Source organism: Cyprinus carpio, chromosome A22 (assembly GCF_018340385.1).
Source record: "Cyprinus carpio isolate SPL01 chromosome A22, ASM1834038v1, whole genome shotgun sequence".
Classification (NCBI taxonomy): domain Eukaryota; kingdom Metazoa; phylum Chordata; class Actinopteri; order Cypriniformes; family Cyprinidae; genus Cyprinus; species Cyprinus carpio.
In genome coordinates, this window is record NC_056593.1 from 12,139,557 (window position 1) to 12,158,872 (window position 19,316).

General features: G+C 34.7%; 1 long non-coding RNA gene and 1 pseudogene across 1 annotated transcript; both read right to left on the reverse strand.

Moving 5' to 3' along the window:
* Positions 1-19,316, reverse strand: part of LOC109059363 — an 83,054-nt pseudogene that overhangs the window by 13,967 nt on the left and 49,771 nt on the right.
* LOC109059333 lies at positions 3,803-5,212 on the reverse strand. The gene is made up of 3 exons (XR_006153173.1): positions 5,134-5,212; positions 4,446-4,538; positions 3,803-4,167 (listed from the first exon to the last, which is right to left on the reverse strand). It is a non-coding gene; the product is annotated as an uncharacterized LOC109059333 (long non-coding RNA).

The window sequence follows — 19,316 nt, forward strand, 5'->3', positions numbered from 1 at the left end:
AAGCACGTTGTCAGCTTCACATTTTTTGCAAAACATTACACACAGTGATTTGCAAAACACTAAACACACTTGTATGCATTTGACAGAAATTTATCATGATTTAATTTCCTTGCAAGTTCAAAGCAAAGGCTTTCAAATAAACACACCCATGAACCAATTGGTTAAACACAGCCACCAGGTGTGCACACACTGGTGCTTAATTGTAGACACACCAATCAGTTTTAACCACTGTAAGAAGACAGCAGCTAAGTTCACCTGTCTTCAACAAAAATGGACGGTGTCAGAGGAAGAGGGAGAGTGCGCTTGACAGGTGGAATCCAGAGAGAACAAGGTGGAGAAAGAGGCCAAGGTAGAGGAAGAGGAAGAGGGAGAGGGAGAGGAAGACCTGGAGGAGGGGTAGGACATGCACAAAGAAGAAGACAACCAAATCTGTGTAACGAAATTCGTGCTACAATTGTGGACAATTGTGGACCATGTAATAATTGGACTAACACTGAGGGAGGCTGGTCTGAGAGTACAGCCTAACCTAAGCAGATACACGGTGGCATCAATAGTTCGGACATCTTCTGTCAACAGAAAATCCATAGCTTACTGCATGTACTATATCAACCATTTTGGTATCTATTCATGTATCATTTTACAGTAAGCTACATGTATTTTGTTTGGCCATCAGATTGAACATCGAGAACACTAAGGAGGAAGAGGCCCCATATTATCACAGGAGCAGGAGAGAGAGATCATAAACCTAGTTTTGACCAATAATGCAATCAGACTTTTCAGAAATTCAAGCCTATATTGTTAATGATCACCCAGTTTTCAATAATGTCCAACAGGTCTCTCTGTCAACAATAGCCCGTATCCTTAAAAAAACATCAAGTTCTGAGGAAACAACTGTATAAAGTGCCATTTGAAAGAAATTCAGACAGGGTGAAAGTCCTGCGGCGTGAATATGTGGTGGTACGTTTTGTTCACTGACTGTAGTATTGTGTACTGCACACATAACCTTTTTACTGTACATGTAATTTTACTGCATAGCAGACCTACAGTATATTGATCTACACAATGTGACATTTTTATCCAGATCCAGCTAGGTGAAGAGATTAGTTTAGTTTTTTTTTTTTTTTGTAATTTTTATTGGGTACTGAACTGGATATGTAATTTGTTACAGTATTACTGTAAGCTTACAGTACAATGGTACATTCAGTAATACTGTATGGAAACTGGAAAATGTTTTGTATCTGAGGTTGTACTACTTTGGTGTAGTGTTGTGCTAATTGTATGAAGGGGTTTGAAAAACCAGGCCCTGTTTTCAAAATTGTGCTTAAGCAATTGAAAAAAAAAAATTTAAGTAATGAATGGTCGCTGACACATGGCCAAGTGAAATTATCAACCTACCTCCAGAAATTAAAACTAGGTCTCTTCAATATTTATCCTATTGTCATAGCCTGTCTGCTTTGGGGAAACAAATGGTGTCGCAAAAATATTTCATTTTTGTGTGATGACAAATCCACAGTCAATATCCTCAAAAGCCGCTCCGATAACCCCTTTATCAACCGTCTAATAAGACGTCTCACATGGATTTGCGTTAACAATTTTATCCTCAAAGCTACCTTCTTACCTCATATCAATAATAAAGCTGACACGCTTTCACACTTTAAATTTCAGGAATTCCATGCCCATTGCCCGGAAGCACACCCATCAAGCCTGCTTGCCCGCTGTTCAGCAAAACTGTCTTAGATTAAGTTCACTTTGAGCTCTGTGTATCTCTGCCGTGTTGAGGGATCTACCTCTCTCTCTTCTTGCAGCAGCATGTCTTTATGTTCTTTTGCAGAAGCAAGTCATACTTGCTCTGCAGCAGCAGCAATGTAGCAGATCTAGTCCGCCAATACCAAACCTATATAGATCTCCATTTACATTGATACAATGTTATACAAACTGTTTCCGAGAGTTGTCATGACTGAACTAGTTACTTCCCCAATACTGTCTTTAGTATATAGTATAGGAAATAAATGAGCTAACTTATTTTATTATATGTAAGATATAACAAACTGATTTAACTGTAAAATAATTTCACTCTCATTTACGTCCTGTAGAACTTATTTGTTTTCAACTAGTGCAGATTTTTTTTTTTAAAACAAATGTTAAATACTTTTTTTCTGAGTAGAATAGATTAATCACAAATATTCTCACGATTTCTTTAAAAAGCAGAAAGAAAACAAAAAAACAGTAATCATAAAAAATATATATAAATGTGTAAAAAATATTGTGTTAAACATAATTAAGTAAATTTTGACAATTGTAAAAATGATGTTTCTGAATATTTTGTTTCCAATTTGAAATTCCCTGCTCTAGTATATAGTAAACCGATTACTTTGGTTCATCGAAAGACTTAGTTCTATTTAAATAAAATGCTTAAAAGAGTTTTCTTAAAAGAGGGAATTTATTCTATTCAACCTCTTTTAAGTTAGTAAAACCCCAAAATGTAAATAAAATGTGAGGAAACAGTTGAATGTAAAAGGAAACCAAACTCGGTGTAATAGTTTGAATTTCAAGCTGTATTCTGAAGCGATGTTGACTGTGTGTGCATGAGTTGCTCCACATAAAACATATTAATAATAGAAAATCACTAGCAAATTTGTGATACATATTTATTAGTTTGACAATACATGTGAATGAAAATATTCGAATGATCATAAAATAAAAAACACACTGCAAATGCTCACAACACAAACAAATAAAGAATTGCATCAATCACAGTGTGATAAGTGTTAAAGTGAATGTGTTTGAGAGTTTTGCAAAAAGAGTTAGTGCATAAGATTTGCAAATAGAGCCTAACTGCTAAAAACGTGTTTAAGGTTTAGCAAAAAGAGTGCTTTATTCAACAAATTGGTTTATGCTAGTGAGAAATTTGGTATAGAGATTGGGTTTTAGCAGTTCAGAAGAACTGTAATGTAAAACAATATGGTATTTTCTTTTAAGGAAAGTTGTAAAGTAAGTTTACAGTTGACATTAATTGTGTATTTTGCAAAAAGAAGCTTTAATTGTTCACATTGGGTTTATTTACACTAGGGTAAAAATGATTGTGTTGGTAAATTACTTAAAATATCTATGCAACCATTTTGGCAACAAACCTTTTTAAGTAAACCCAACTTGGAAACAATTTTACTTAAAATAAACAAGGATAATCTTTGTTATATGAACTTAAATATTTGAGTTCACTCAACATTCTTTACTTACTATTCAAAATATTCAACATTTACAGAAAAAAACAAAAAAAAAAAACAAAAAAAAAAAACAGAAAAAAAAAAAAAAAAAAAAAAAAAAAAAAAAAAAAAAAAGAAAAATAAAGATCAAAAAAAAAACCAAGTAAGAAAAAAAAAAAAAAAAAAAAACAACATCAATTACCAAGAATTTCAAGTCGGTTAACAGAACATTTAAGCTTATTTATATTTAAAAATTGAGTTGAAACCAACTTAACATTTTAAATGATTTTAGATCTTCAGCTATTGGTCTACTTACAGTACATTTAATATCTTAAATAAATTAAACCAAGCAAATTACACAAAAGCATTTCAGTTTATTTATGTTTTTTTTTTTTTTTAAGCATTTCAGTTTATACGGTGAAGCCCTAAAACCACACATCATGAATGTACAACAAAAATGTGACAAATATACAAATGGAAGTTCACTTCTAACAGGTTAATTCCTTGATTTTTTAACCCTTTGCAACACTTCTTAAGGATTTACATTATTCCAGCATTTAATTTGTACAGAATTCCTAATAAAACTAGAAAAAAAAAGCATTTTCTTTTTCTTTTGTTTGTAAGACACAATAGGTCTACAATAGGTCACTTTTTTTCACCCTTTGCAACAATCTTTCTCACATTTACTTTTGGAACACACAAAAAACATCGTAAGAATGAAATAAGAATGTAATCAAACAGTTGCAGACAAACATTGTTCATTGAGCTCTTTGGGGTAACTCAGATTAATTGCTTAAATTAGGCCAAGCAGAAAAACACAAGCCTTCGCAACACCTGCCAATCTCGTCATCACCTCTATGCCTTCCAGCACTATCCCAGTCTGTAATGGATCATCTGTTGAGCCACCTTTCTTGATGATTTTAAGTGTGAGCAGTTCCAGTTCCTCCTTATTCCCATGAGTATCCTATAAAAATAAAATAAAAAACATAAAGCAAATGTGTATTTACCTACAACACCACTTTATATTTTTTCAGATTGTTTCTTAGTGCAAAAAATACATTGCAGTTAAATAACACAAAAAATAAGATTTTGAAATAGACATTTTATATTTTAAAATAAAATAAGTGACTTACAGCCATTCATTTTATTTTCTATCTATGTTGGTTTAATTTAATTAACTGCCTTTATACAAGTTGTTTATTTAGGTTTGGAGAGTAACTTTGATCAATTTCAGATGCTCACCTGACGGTGCTTGATGAGATTCTCAGGATTTTCAGAGAGGCAGACAATTAAGCATAGAATTACAACTTCTCTACGTTGTTCCACAAGGCTGGTCTGAAAAGTAAAACAAAATGCAGCGTGTTATGATGCATACACACAAAATCACAACTATACAGTGACTCCATAGAGTTTGTGAATGAAGGCATTATTTGACCAACTCATCTATAATGACAGTGAAACTGCTGATGGAAAATAAAGTTGGAAGGAAAATTAATTTTGAAAGAGAAAATAAAAATCTATACACCACAACAATGACCTGAAATTTATACAGTGACAAGAGTGTTGTAAAGCTAATTGGAGAATGCTAATCACCATTACTTAATTATCATGCATACATATTGACATGTAGCATATATTTTAGAATATAATATAAACCAAACCTCAAAATTAACCTGCGCCCTGGCCTGGACTGCCACTTATAGAGAACATGAGAACATTAGTGACCTAACTTTTTTATTATTATTAATCTGGAATGGGTTTACACGTACAAACTCAATGTTTTCATAAGTATTCATAACACGTTTCTAATTACTGAAGCATTATTCTAAGCGATTCAGAAATTCAGTTTAAAAGTTCTTTTTTAGATCACAAACGCAATAAACGAGTAACGTTATACGTTAAGAGACAAATTAAGTAAGCTTAACGTTACCTCTTTTCAGCATCTACATCACATTGCGTTTCAGAAATGCGTTTCTTCACCCCCTAACACACACACACACACACACAAATTAAATTAGGTTTTCATTGATGGTAAATTGCCAAGATCTAATATCATACTTAGTTTTCAAAAAAAGTTAGCTTACCCCTTCTCACCGTCTTCACATGTGCTTCACAAAATGTCTCCTTGGCAGGAAACAGCAATGAAAATATCAATGTAAAATAAATGAAAATATCCATGTAAAATAAAATATATTCCAGACTTTTCAAGGGCCCTCTCTTCCTTTGGGGCCCTGGTAATCAGTACTGGTTTTACCCCCAGTTCGACGCCCCTGATTGTACTAGTAGTTGTCATGACTTATTTTCTTTCATTTTATTTATGCATACACTTAAGTTCACTTTGTAACTTATGTTTTTGCGTTACATGAACTATATATTGTAAGTAGGACATTGAATGTTATAAATACTAAGTTTTTTGTGTTTAATATATTTACTTTTATAATTAATGGTTGTTCAGATAACGAATCGTTTTTTTCAGTGTAGGCTAAATATAAAAAAAAAAAGAAAAAAAAGAAAGAGAAAGAAGAAGCAAAGAAACTATATGATTAGGATGTTAAAATAAACAAAAATCTCACCTTTCAAAGCAAACAGCAAAAATTCTCACTAGCTTAAACCAATTTGTTGAATAAGCACTCTTTTTCTGCTAAACCTTAAAACACGTTCAGCAGTTCGGCTCTATTTGCAAATCTCATGCACTCTTTTTTTTAAGGGATTTTTTTAAGGGAAGTTGTAAAGTAAGTTAAAGTTAACAGTTTACGTAATTGTGTATTTTGTCAGCTTATTTAGGCTAATAATAAAAAAAAGGAAAAAAAAAGAAAAAGAAAGAAGAAGCAAAGGAACTGTATGATCAGGATGTTAAAATAAACAAAAATCTCACCTTTCAAAGCAAACATTGATAAATATGTCCCAGCCATGTTTGTCACTTTGCGGTTCCCTTAAACATTTTCGATGGTCTGTGCCTATTTTTTCTTTTTATTATTGTGTATTATTATCAATAATAATTTTATTTTATTTAATACATATTGTACATATCACTTAGCTGGCATTAAATGTTTAGTGTAGCTTTTAACATGCACAATTTTTAAATGTTGCTTTTAGCATTTCTTATTTTTACTTGCAATAAATCCAAAATCTAGAAATTGAATTGGGAACAATATTTTTTTATTTGCTACATTTGTTTTTGTTGCTTCAGCAATGATTTATCCCCATCGTCCCACACACTCAGGTAAAGTTATCACTCCATCATCACACTGTTGTCTTAGTTCTCTAACACCTGCTAAAACTTTGCCCCTCTGACACGCAAAGGTGATGTAATCAGCATAGGCCAAGTCTATTCCTCTTCTATTCATTTCCTCCACCGTCACTGTACAGGGCTCTGAAATAAACCCAGCATATCACTATCAGTGTCACAACTATACATTCATTAACTAAATTATCACAACCTACAACTTCAACTACAAGATTACATCATGATGTGTGTATGGTGAAGAGTGTTCATACTTACTTAAACACTTAATATTCCCTCTCCATTCTCCTTGTTCACAGGTCAAGTATCTGGAGAAAGATGGACTCAAATCCAATATGTATTTATTAAAGCAGCCGTATACAACTCTCTCCCCTGTATTGTATTCATCTTTTTTCAATTCTATTGTATCTGCATCGTTCACTTCTGGTGGTGGCCCGCAACTGGTGGTCTGACCTAAAGCATAGAACATGCTATAAATATTACTAACTTTGAGAATGAGGTCATTTGAATAAAATATTTAAGTAAAAGACAATATATTGAAGAGATATTCAGAATATAATATGATATGATATAATTATATGATATGCACCCACATATAATATAATGTAATATGTTATAATAAAAACTAGATCCAAATTAAATTTAGAAATGAAATTTGTTGTTTGTTTGATCCATGCAAGCTTGTTCACCTCAGTGCTAGTTTATAGGTTGTTTTGTGCGTTGCTAGGTTGTTCTGGGTGGTTGCTAGTTGTTTGCTTTTGTGGCTCAAGTGAAGAGAAACTTGTGTGCTGATGAATTTTGTACCAACACCTCAGCATCTATTTTTAATATGAGCAATAGTGATGCTTGCAGAACATGCTAAGTACTTGACTAAGAAAACTGTGACCTGTGACCTTACCGATGGCTATCTGTGGCCAATTAGAAACATTAACTTTCTATTTGTTTGTGTTTTTTTTAGTGTTATTGTTGTTTATTTCTCCTTTTGACATGTGAGGTGATTTTTTCCTGTCCTTGTAATGTATATCCCCTCCCAACACATGAAAGACATCTGATCTCATGTTCTCTGAGAGATTTGCATTACATTTTGTTTCTAAAAACAGAAAGATCTGGTCAAGCAAACATCTTCCATGTGTTACACAAATCTATCTGTGGCCAATTAGAAACATTAACTTTCTCTGTGTTTACCTTCACATTTAGGAATAGCGCTGCTCCATTCTCCATTTGACTGACAGGTGATTTCTCTCTGTGCTCCATTTATCAGTCCTTGTCCATTGCATGAAAACGTTTTAAATTATATCCAGGTGTGACTGGACACTCAAAATCAGGGAATCGATCCATTTTGATGTATTTCTCTTTTGTGTTTAGAAGACATGTAACATCTAGAGAGAGATTTAAATACTAGTCATTACTGCTTTTATGTGTGAATTTTTGATGTATTTATACTATAGATGTTTAATGAATAAACACATAGATGTTAACTTTATTTTCTTTCATTTTTTTTTATCAAGAATATATATATATATATATATATATATATATATATATATATATATATATATATATATATATATATATATATATATATACAGTACAGGTCAAAAAGTTTGGGAAACATTACTATTTTTAATGTTTTTGAAAGAAAGTTTCTGCTGCTCATTCAAGCCTGCATTTATTTGATCACAAAATACAGAAAAAAAAAAATGTAATATTGTGATATATTATCACAATTTAAAAAATAATTGTTTTTAAATTTATTATACTTTAAATTATCATTGATTTCTGTGATGCAAAGCTGAATTTTTAGGATCATTATCACATGATCCTTTAGAAATCATTCTAATATGATGATTCATTGTCAAAGTTGGAAACAGTTCTGCTGCTTAATATTTTTTCAGAACATGTGATACTTTTTTAGGATACTTTGATGAATAAAAAGTAAAAAAAAAAAAAAAAAAATCAAAATAAAAAAAAAAAAGGAAGAAGAAGCTATGTTTTTAAAATATAAATATTTTGTAATAACAATATATACACTACTGGTCAGTAAGTTAATTGGGGTCAGTCATTTTTTTTCTTTCTTTTTTTTAAAAAAATCAATACTTTTATTCAGCAAGGATGTGTGTTAAATTGATAAAAAGTGATAGTAAAGAAAATTATTATTAGAATTTTTTTTATTTTTTTTTTAATAAATGCAGTTCTTTTTAACCTTTTATTCATCAAATATATTAGACAGCAGAACTGTTTCCAAAACTCATAATAAATAAGAATATTAGAATGATTTCTAAATGATCATGTGATAGACTGGATGTTACATGTGACACTGAAGGCTGGAGTAATGATGCTGAAAATTCAGCTTTGCATCACAGGAATAAATTACACTTTAACAGATATTCAAATAGAAAACTATTATTTTAAGTTTTTTTTCTGTATTTTTGATCAAATAAATGCAGGCTTGATGAGCAGAAGAGACGTCTTTCAAAAACATTAAAAATAGTAATGTTTCCAAACTTTTGACCTGTACTTGTATATATATATATTTGTACATACATTTATTATACATGACGAACATTTTCAACATTTGCATGTTGACAAAACATTTTCAACAAAACAATTCTTAAATACTTAGGTATATTATATCAGTATTTCTTCATACCTCCACATTTTGGATATGGATAATCCCCATTTCCATTTGACAGACATTCAATTGTTCGTTGTCCGTGCATCTTCAGGTTCACATCAGTGCATCGAAAAACTAAAAATATGTCCAGGTTTATAAGGTGGAGCCTTACCTGGATTTCCAACTACAATGTCAACATTGATGAGCTGTTCACCCTCACAGGTAACTTCTGTAGAAAAATGAATAAAATTAAACCATTATTAAAAGAAAGCTTTTATAGTTTTACTGGAATAAAGCATGTCTGCTAACTTTACTTCAAATTTAGACCTACATTTGGGTTTTATGGTCAATGAACTTTCATGGAAAATGAACAAAAACAATATATAAATTCAGACTGGCATTATAAATAAATGTGATATATAAAACAAGATATTATTATATATTGTTCAACAAACTGGATGTTTAAAACATCTGCTTTTGCTCCTCTGTGTATCATTGTGTTACCTTGAGCATTTGTTGAGACAGCCATGATCATTAATAGAAGAAAGAGAAATATCTTGCAGTTTTTCATTTTAAGCTGTAAAACATAACAAATGTACAGTTTACAAAGTTAATTAACTTAACAGTATTGACTGAATCACCTACCAAATATTTAGTTAATTATCACAAATCAATGCAAAGATTTCAGTAGTATTAAACATAAATTAGTACTGATAAAAACCTCAGATTACCTGTTTTCCAAAAGCTGTTTATTCATGAACAGTCTCGAGCGGTGATGATATGAATCTTTGAAGTCTGTGTAATGTAGCTGAAAGCAACCGTCCCCTTCCCTCTGTCCCACCAAACAGGACTCTGCACCGCCTACAAAAAAACAAAAAAAACAATTCACTGAAAACTTGTCAGCCCTCCTCTTCAGGTCGCTGAGTTCAGTTTGTAGTCTAAAATGCAAAACGTCTCAATAATTTTATGGGCTTAATCGGAACAGAATTGTAAATTTTGGTCCATGTTTGTGCAATTATATTAGCTGAATGTTTTATTTTGAAGAGTCTAAAACGTAGATGTATTTTACGTAGACTTGTCTGAAAGTACACATTCATATAGCATGGCTGGCATTCCAGTTTAATGCATATAAATATTAAAGGGTCCATATTTTATATATTATTGCTCTGTCTTATGTAAATCATGGTCATATATATATATATATATATATATATATATATATATATATATAATATATATATAAGCATTTCAGTGGTCAAATCTTTAATCAGCAGAAAACCCAGAGCACATGGCACAATGTAAAAAAAAAGTTAAATAACGCACGTATTTCCTTTCCCCCATATTTGTGTGACAGTAAAAAAAAACAAAAAAAAAAACAGAAAAGATATATATATGTATATACACTCATTATTATTTTCAACTTTCTATTATACAGTTTTTGCAAAATTTTCATTGTACTCTGTACAATGCATACATGTATGTTCACTTAGCTTGCATTAAATGGGTTAATATTAATTTCAAACATGTTCATTTTAAATACTACTTTTACCGTTTCTTTAGTTTTATTTGCAAGAAATTCAAGTTAGTTAGTTGTTAGTTGTAAAGTTGCTAACAACTAACTAATTCTTCACTATGGGGTGCGAACATCTTTTGCCGATCAGCATAGGCCAAGTCTATTCCTCTTCTATTCATTTCCTCCACTCTCCCTCACTGTACAGGGCTCTGAAATAAACCCAGCATATCGCTATCAGTGTCACAATATACATTCATTAACTAATCATCACAACCTACAACTTCAACTACAAGATTACATCATGATGTGTTTATGGTGAAGAGTGTTCATACTTACTTAAACACTTAATATTCCCTCTCCATTCTCCTTGTTCACAGGTCAAGTATTTGGAGAAAGGTGGACGCTGATCCAATGTGTATTTATTAAAGCAGCTGTATTCAACTCTCTCCCGTGTATTGTATTCATTTTTCGTCATTTCTTTTGTATCTGCATCGTTCACGTCTGGTGGTGGCCCACATTTGCCTGAGACTGTCATCACTGTTATCAAGAAAAGGTGGCATGAAGAAATCTCAATATTAGCCAGATATTAGCCAACACATATTGTCTCTAAAATTAGAAAGATCTGATCAGTCATCCTCCATGTGAGCCACAGATCTATCTCTGTTCAGTCAGAGACTTTCGCCTTTCCTTCACATTTAGGAAAAGGGCTGCTCCATTCTCCATTTGACTGACAGGTGATTTTGTTCTGTCCTTGTGATGTAGATCCCCTCCCAACACATGAGGAGTTATTGTCCAAACTTATTGTATAAATAAGTTTTTGTCTGTCCTGGTCTGACCGAGACCTCAGATTGAGACCCCGGGTGTCCATTCAGTCTCATATTCACTGTGAGTTTTGTAACACACATTTCCTCTAAAAACAGAAAGATCAAGCATACTCCACATGCACCACATATCTATCTTTAGCCAATCAGAAGCTTTTACTTGCTGTGTGTTTACCTTCACATTTAAGAAAAAGGGCTGCTCCATTCTCCATTTGACTGACAGGTGATTTCTCTCTGTCCTTTGCTCCATTCTGCCTTGTCTAATGCAACTAAAAAATATTGTTTGTCTAGGTTTGGCTGGACCCTCACTATCAAGGAACCTCTCAATTTTTAAGTCTTCTGTTGTGATCTGCTGTAGATGACATGCAGACAAAAAGCAGACAATTGGTCACATATTTATCCACTCAGAAGCATTTATGCTTTATCTGGTCCACTGTTTGGGAGTAATGTGCTACCAACTTGTGGTTGTGGTTTAGCATAACAACCACATCTTTGTCATATGGTATTAATTAGGATTAATTATAGCTAGGAAAACTGAGTTAAAGATGAACTATACATCTATCCCTTACAACCTCAAGGAATAATTATGATGGTTTTATTTAATCAGAATACACAGTTACTTTTAAGTGGCTGTTAATGGAAAAAAACTTAGTAAAAGGTAGTTACGACATCTAACAGTAGAGGCAGCGTGTGGCTCTGAAAACTCTTCACTGTCATGAAGACTCTACTGTTAGGAGTTTGATACATTTATATCAACCAATTCATTTAATTACTGTGCTGCATTTTATGTAGCAATATACAAAATAGTATAAAATAAAATTGCATCAAAATATGAAATCTTATTAAACGTATGATATTATAAAATATATACAGTATACAATATTATGCAACAATATTTTGTAGTTAAATATATCATAAATTAAGATAAAATAAAAAAAAAAGATCAAATAATATTATTCAACATTATGCCACATATTTTTGTAGCAAAATGCAAAATATATATAAAGTCTTACAATACAACTGAAAGCAAAACAACAAAACATCAGTCAATGAAGCATGTCAAAAAATCTAACAACAATACTAGTAAAATATTACTACTTCTATTAAATCTACTACTAATAGTAATATAAAATACTCTATGGTCTAATAAGCTGTTGGGCTCATGAATATTAATTATGTTGTCCGCATTCACTCAAGTGAGATTGCAGCTTATGCCTTATTCCTGTTCACTAATGAAGGAAGCAGCCTCTCAAATGCTCTCAGTGTTCAAGTGTAGGCGACGGGTAAAAGCATCTGTGGTAAACGTATTCTCAACCCCTGGCAAGGTGAAATCTAACAATTTATTGGTCTGTGGCTAAAGATTGACATTTAGTCACCTAGTGTGAAATTTAGTCTCATATGAGAGTGACTTACTCACACTGTAGAGTTGTATATCATCTGTGAATTTACCAACACATTTAGGAAATGGGCTGAGCTGAGCCTGCTGCATTCTCCATTTGACTGGCAGGTGATTCTTTCTGTCCTTGTAAAATCAGTCCATGACCCAACACATGAAAATGTAAACCTACTCTATTGTCCATATCAGATCAAGTCCTTGGGGAAATCAGGGAGGCAGCCGAACCTCCAACTCTGATGTTTTTCCTCTGTGGTGTTTCAGTCAAATGTTACCTCTAAAGAAAGGAAAAGTTTCAGGAGCTCAGATGGCATAACCACCATAACGGTTATATCAGGCTGCCCAAGATATTCACAGTGTAAAGAAATTTTTTGATGTCACCTGCATTTTGTGGAAAATATAGGGGTAAATTCTACCCTTTACTTTATTAAAAAAAGGTTCCTTATTGGAATCTTTTGTTACATGGAGAAACCGTTCCCATTCACCAAAAGATTCTTTATGGTGGAAATATGTTCTTGAGTTTATTAAAATATTTTTCACATTAAGAAAAACATGGTTCTTTTAAGAACTGAAAGATCGTTCTTTGGAGAACCAAAATGATTCTTCTATGGCATTGTTGTGGAAACCCCCTTTTGGAACCTTCTTTAACGAGACGTCCGTGTTCACAATCGGGCTCCCCCTCGCCATGGGCCCCTGTTACTCTGTTCCACTATTTCCCCCTGTCTGGCGCCCCTTGTCTTCAGGAAGCTCACAGCGTTTGTGATGATGATTGAATCAGAAGCAAAAGTTACAATTCAAAGGTCTGAGAATTCAGTTTTTGAAGGCCAAGAAAAAATTATTGCATGATAACAAGTATTCAAGTTACTACACATTCAAATGCATATTTAAAAGTATTGCACAGCAGTCCAGAGATTATAATCTGTATGTGTCATGTATACCCACGTGAACATTTTTCACCACACCATTTAATCCATTTATATCACACAATTATAGATGATTTTAATTTGAGAGGCATAGCCAAGTACAACAATTGTAGTCATCAAGTTTGTCACCAGAGTAATTGAGCTTTTAGCAACTTCTGCATGCTCTGACCTCTGGGTTCTCAGAGATACCTAGACAATTACAAAATTTACATCACTGCTGTAAGATTTGGATGTATAAGGGGAAGTTGTGGCCTAATGGTTAGAGAGGTTAACCCTAAAGGTTGTGGGTTTGAGTCTTGGGCCAGCGCAAAAACCACAACTGAGGTGCCCTTGAGCAAGGCACCGAACCCACCAAATGCTCCCCAGGTGCCGCAGCATAAATGGCTGCCCACTGCTCCGACCGTTGTGGTTTGTGTTCACTGCTGTGTGTGTGTATCACTTTGGATGGGTTTAAATGCAGAGCACGAATTCTAAGTATGGGTCACCAATACTTGGCTGTACAGGTATGTCACTTCACTTTTACTATATAATTTAGTAATTCTTTAAAAAAAAGGAAATGCCTTACAATTTGGTTGTAGAAGCATCAACAATGACACATAACCAAATATATATAAACATGACTTAATTTCATTTTCCCCAATCTGTTAGTTGGCTCACACTGGAAGATGAAGAAAGTCATCAAACAAAGTCTTTAACTGAGTTAATATTTGCCAGTTCTGGGCAGGACCTTCGTGTGTGCTGCATGATGTTTTATAAAGGATCCACATAGGGGTATTTGTATGTGGAACGAAAGATGATTTGATTTGCCTGCTGAATGATGATCCAGTCCAGATTTGCATTTTTTTTTATTCATTACATAGTAAATATCAGCAGCAGTTATTAATAATTCAGTGAAAATTTAATTGAAAAAAAAAAGAAAGAAAAAAAACTGAAGAGAACATAAGGCAAAATACATATGAGTATGAATATTATTATTTTTTTTATGCCATTATTTTTTTTTGTAAACCTTCTAAAAAAATTGCAGTTTGAATTAGTTTCAAAGTCTGCATATATATATATATATATATATATATATATCATATATATCTATATATATATATACACCCCACACCACCCACACACACATTACCATATATATATATACATATACACATATATCTACACACACATATATTCATATATATATATCTATATATATATAATATATATATCTATTATATGTATATATATATCTATAACCTATATAGATACACCCCCATACATCTATATATATATATATATATTTAGCATATATATATATACACATCCATATACTATATATACACACATACACACATCTTAACAGGACACCACACACACACACACCACACGCCCCACACACACACAATGCAGGCGCACACACACACACACACTGACACACACAGCGACACACTGCAAAAATACCCTGTCCTTTGTGCTTTGCTCCTATGTGTGATGTCGACAATCCAAAACCATTGATGAATGTGAGCTTAGGTCCATTGGAACTGCTGTCGTAACACATTATACATACTCGGCAAAACTGAACCACTGCAAAGCAAATGCTCTTTTGCAAACATGAAATGCTCTTTGTATGGAAAGAGCAAATACACAAAATACATGGAATTGATGTTTTGTAGGCAGATAAGGCAAAGGCTGTGGACCCAATTAAATAATTTGCAGGGAAAGATAAATAAAGGGACCTTCTGCTATTTCACAATTTATTTATGTCTCATTGTTCAGCAATCAGAAGCTGATTATATGAAATCGTTTACGATTAAATTAAATATTTTAGGGACCTTCTGCTGGGCATTTGAAAAATAAATAAATATGTTCTATAGTCAGTGTTGGGAAGGGTTCTTTAAAAATGTAATAGGTACAGATACATTCTGTGTTGAACGGGCTCGTTGCACACTTCAGGCAGGATGCACTACCCCCCTGTTATGCTGCAAGTGGCCATTTCCCTGTGCTAGCCGCAGCACTTATAAGAGAGATTTACCTAAAAGAGCATACTTTCTCTAAAAAGAGCTTCACGGGTGCATCTTTTATAAAGATGATGGATTGTCCTTATAAGGGATGCCGTTTTACCGTGCGTTTGCTGGACTGCGGTTGTTACCTTGTGGCGCCTGGATGATGGTCACGATCATTGCCTCATGTGTCTGGGCATTTAAACTGCTGAGGTGGTTTTCATGGATGACTCTTGTTCCCACTGTGGGAAGATGACCATCTCGGAGGTGTGGACCAGGCTTCGCTATCTCCAGGGGGGGGAGTGTTCCATTGCCTCTGCCACGTCTAAAAGGCTTCCGGGCAGTAGCATCCAAAGAGGGTTCAGTAGAGGGTGCAGTCTGAGGGTCACAGTGGTTAGCAATCAAAGTCAGGTTTGCTCTGTCTCTAGTGCTTTAAATCACTACAGCAGGGCCCATTTGAACCTTTGCACTCAGTCGAGTTAAAGTTTCTTTCATTGAAAACTCTGCTCCTACTTGCACTGGCCTCCATCAAGAGGTTAGGGGGACCTGCATGCATTTTCGGTGCGATCGACGATATGCCTAGAGTTTGGGCTGGTTGACTCCCAGGTAATCCTGAGGCCACCAGCCCAGCTTAATGTGCCCAAGCCCAGCTATGTGGCCCCACGACTCCCTTTAGGGATCAGGTGGTGAACCTGCAAAGTGCTTTCCACGCACAAACAAGAGGAGGAGCCAGACCCAGCACTAGATAGTTCTGTCCCGTCTGAGCCCTCAGTTGCTACGTAGGACTGGACACAAAGCTTTAGGACCTCAGACCAGCGCTTTGTTCTGTTATGGATGGCTGCGGGGCCAGCCCAGAAGGGGAATGCCGTCTCTAAGCAGAGGATGCGCCCACTGGATAGTAGATGCCATCACCCTGGCTTATCCCTTGGCATATCAGGTACCCCCCACAACACGTTCGCTAGAGTTGCTATAGTCTTTGTGTGGAGCCTGTATCCTCCTGTGTTCTCACCTCAAATGGGTAGTGGCACTGAGAAGCCCCGGTTAGTGTCGGCTTACTAAAAACCTCTCCAGAGAGCAGTCCATATTGTAGACCCCTTTCGAGCTCCTCCATCCCCTTGGCAGCTAGATGTGGCGGAGTCGTCCGGTGCCAGGCCTTCACTTGCTGAAATCCTTGAGAACCGGTTAGAAGGTTGGGTTCTATATGTGAGACCTAAGTGGATCCCATATGTGTAAAAGTCCATGGTATAGCCTCAGAGCCCGTGTCTTCTCCGGCAGACTTCTGCTATTTCCCCAAAAGGGTTACAATCACCTCCAATTTTCCATATGCACCTAAACGGGATGTTCATATGTGCAGTTGCTCCAGAGACCTCCTTCAGGAAGGGATGAGCTTCTGGCAGCCTCCCTGTTCCAAGTGCAACAGGTTAGGTTTTCCCAGTGTTATCTTATCCAATCTCACTTGAGGTGGGTAGTGCTTTGACAATTGTGAGTGGAAACTTCTTGTTGCGAACCCTGGCCTACACCTAAACAGGGGGTGCAGGTGGCTCGCACAGGGCACTGGGAAGGGGCAGCATCCATGGCGCGCTGGTAGGAATACCAATTTTTTGGTCCCGACGTGATGTCGAGAGTGATCGACTGAAAGGTGAACGTCTCGGTAACGTATGGTACCCTCGTTCCCTGGAGGAGGGAACGGAGACGTCACGTCCCGTCGCCACGGCTGCTGTACCCACCACTGAGCGTGCCGACCGGGTCACCGGCTCGGCTCCTCAGCGAAAAACCTGGTACACATTGCACCTGCTGCCTTATACTCACGCTGTGATCAGTTGCAGCTGGATTCAATAATTACATGCCAATGTGCATTGGCTCTTTAGTTTCACTCGAAGTAGATTGGTCTATCGAAGTGATATCCCAATTCGCGGTCACCGAAGTGACGTCTCCGTTCCCTCCTTCGGGGAATGAGGGTTACCATACGTAACCGAGATGTTACTCCTTCAGGGAATGAGGGTTACCATACGTAACCGCAATTACTTTATTAAAGCAATGTAACTGATTGCATTGATTATTACTTTGTGACTTACTTTTCTAATTTTTGAATGATGAAGGTTTCCAACTGTAAAATCATTTTGAAACATTTAAAGCAGGGCAGGGTAACCTTACAGTAGTACTCAACAGTCATTACTGTCAGACCTTTCAAAATCCTTCATCACTTGAATTAAGATTATAATAATTTAATATTAAAGCACAGCCAACGCAAAATGGGACTTTAGCACCACTTTTTACTTTGAGATCTTTCTAAGGTTAAATACAGATTTTAAATCATAACAAGATATGGTTTAATAACAATGATACAGTTTTTTAAAATCAAAACCTTTGCAAAGCTATGACAGGGAAACACAGCATCTAACAGTTAATCTTAAAAAAACATATACATAAATTTAAATAGGAAATAAAACAGTTATTGTGTAAATGTGGTCCTATTCTGAGACCTAAACCCCCCTGAAACATTGGTGTCTTATATTTTAGAGCAATCAATGCAATTTGGGAAAAGAAATCAAATTAAATTTGTGTGTGGGTGTGTGGTGTGAAAATATTCAGATGTAACCCCCTTTGTAATCTTTAACATTTTCATAACTGTAATTTAATTACACATTTTTTCTCAGTAACTGTAACTGATTACAGTTACATTTATTTTGTAATTAAATTACCTAACTCCATCTTCCCCATTACTATCTATAGTATATAGTATAGGACATAAATGAGCTTACCTTATTTAATTATATTTAAGATATTAACAAGCTGATTTAACATGTAACCATTTATAATATGGTTTAACTTTTTTTCTTTTTAATTTTTATTTATGTGGTTTAGATGTTATTCTGTTTTACTCTAATTTGTTTGTTTTAGTGTTTATTTGCTTTCCACTTAAAATAACAAAAAACAGGACTAGTCGAAGTCGGAGTCAAGAGACCGAGTCCAAAGAGGGTCGAGTCCAAGTCAAGTCCAAGTCCAAAAGTTTCGAGTTCAGTCAAAAAACCGAGTCCAAATAAGGAGAGAAAAAAAAAAAGGAGCCTCTGTCAAGACCACATAGCTTAACTAATGATCAATGTATGTGATGCGAGAGACAGCATATCTCCATTCTAGGTAAAATAATTTTACATTATTATTTGTAATAATAAAAAAAGCATGTGCTCCTGAATTGAATAATGAAGTAGTGGGCTGTACTTTCCACACGATTGACATCAGGTTCAAGTACGCCCACACAAGCCGTGCGCGTGAGTTATTCGTGTATTGCGGTTGGTTGGTGGTTATGTTGCTCCGCATACCACCTCCCCCACATGGCCGAACTGGTATTACGACACCTGTCGGGCCGTGGCTAGTAATGCTAATGCTAATTAAGGTTGATATCTCTGCAGCACACTATAACTTGACATTTATTTAATGACACTCCATATGCCTTACTTCTTCTCATTCTTTTGATGCGGTAGGTCATTTTGGATATTTTTTACCTCAATTTTTACATGGCACCTTGCTAACACACACACACCTATCAGATGTTTCTAGATGTGTCTAATAAGAGCTTGATTAGCTGGTTCAAGTGTGTTTAATTATGGGTGAGAACTAAACTC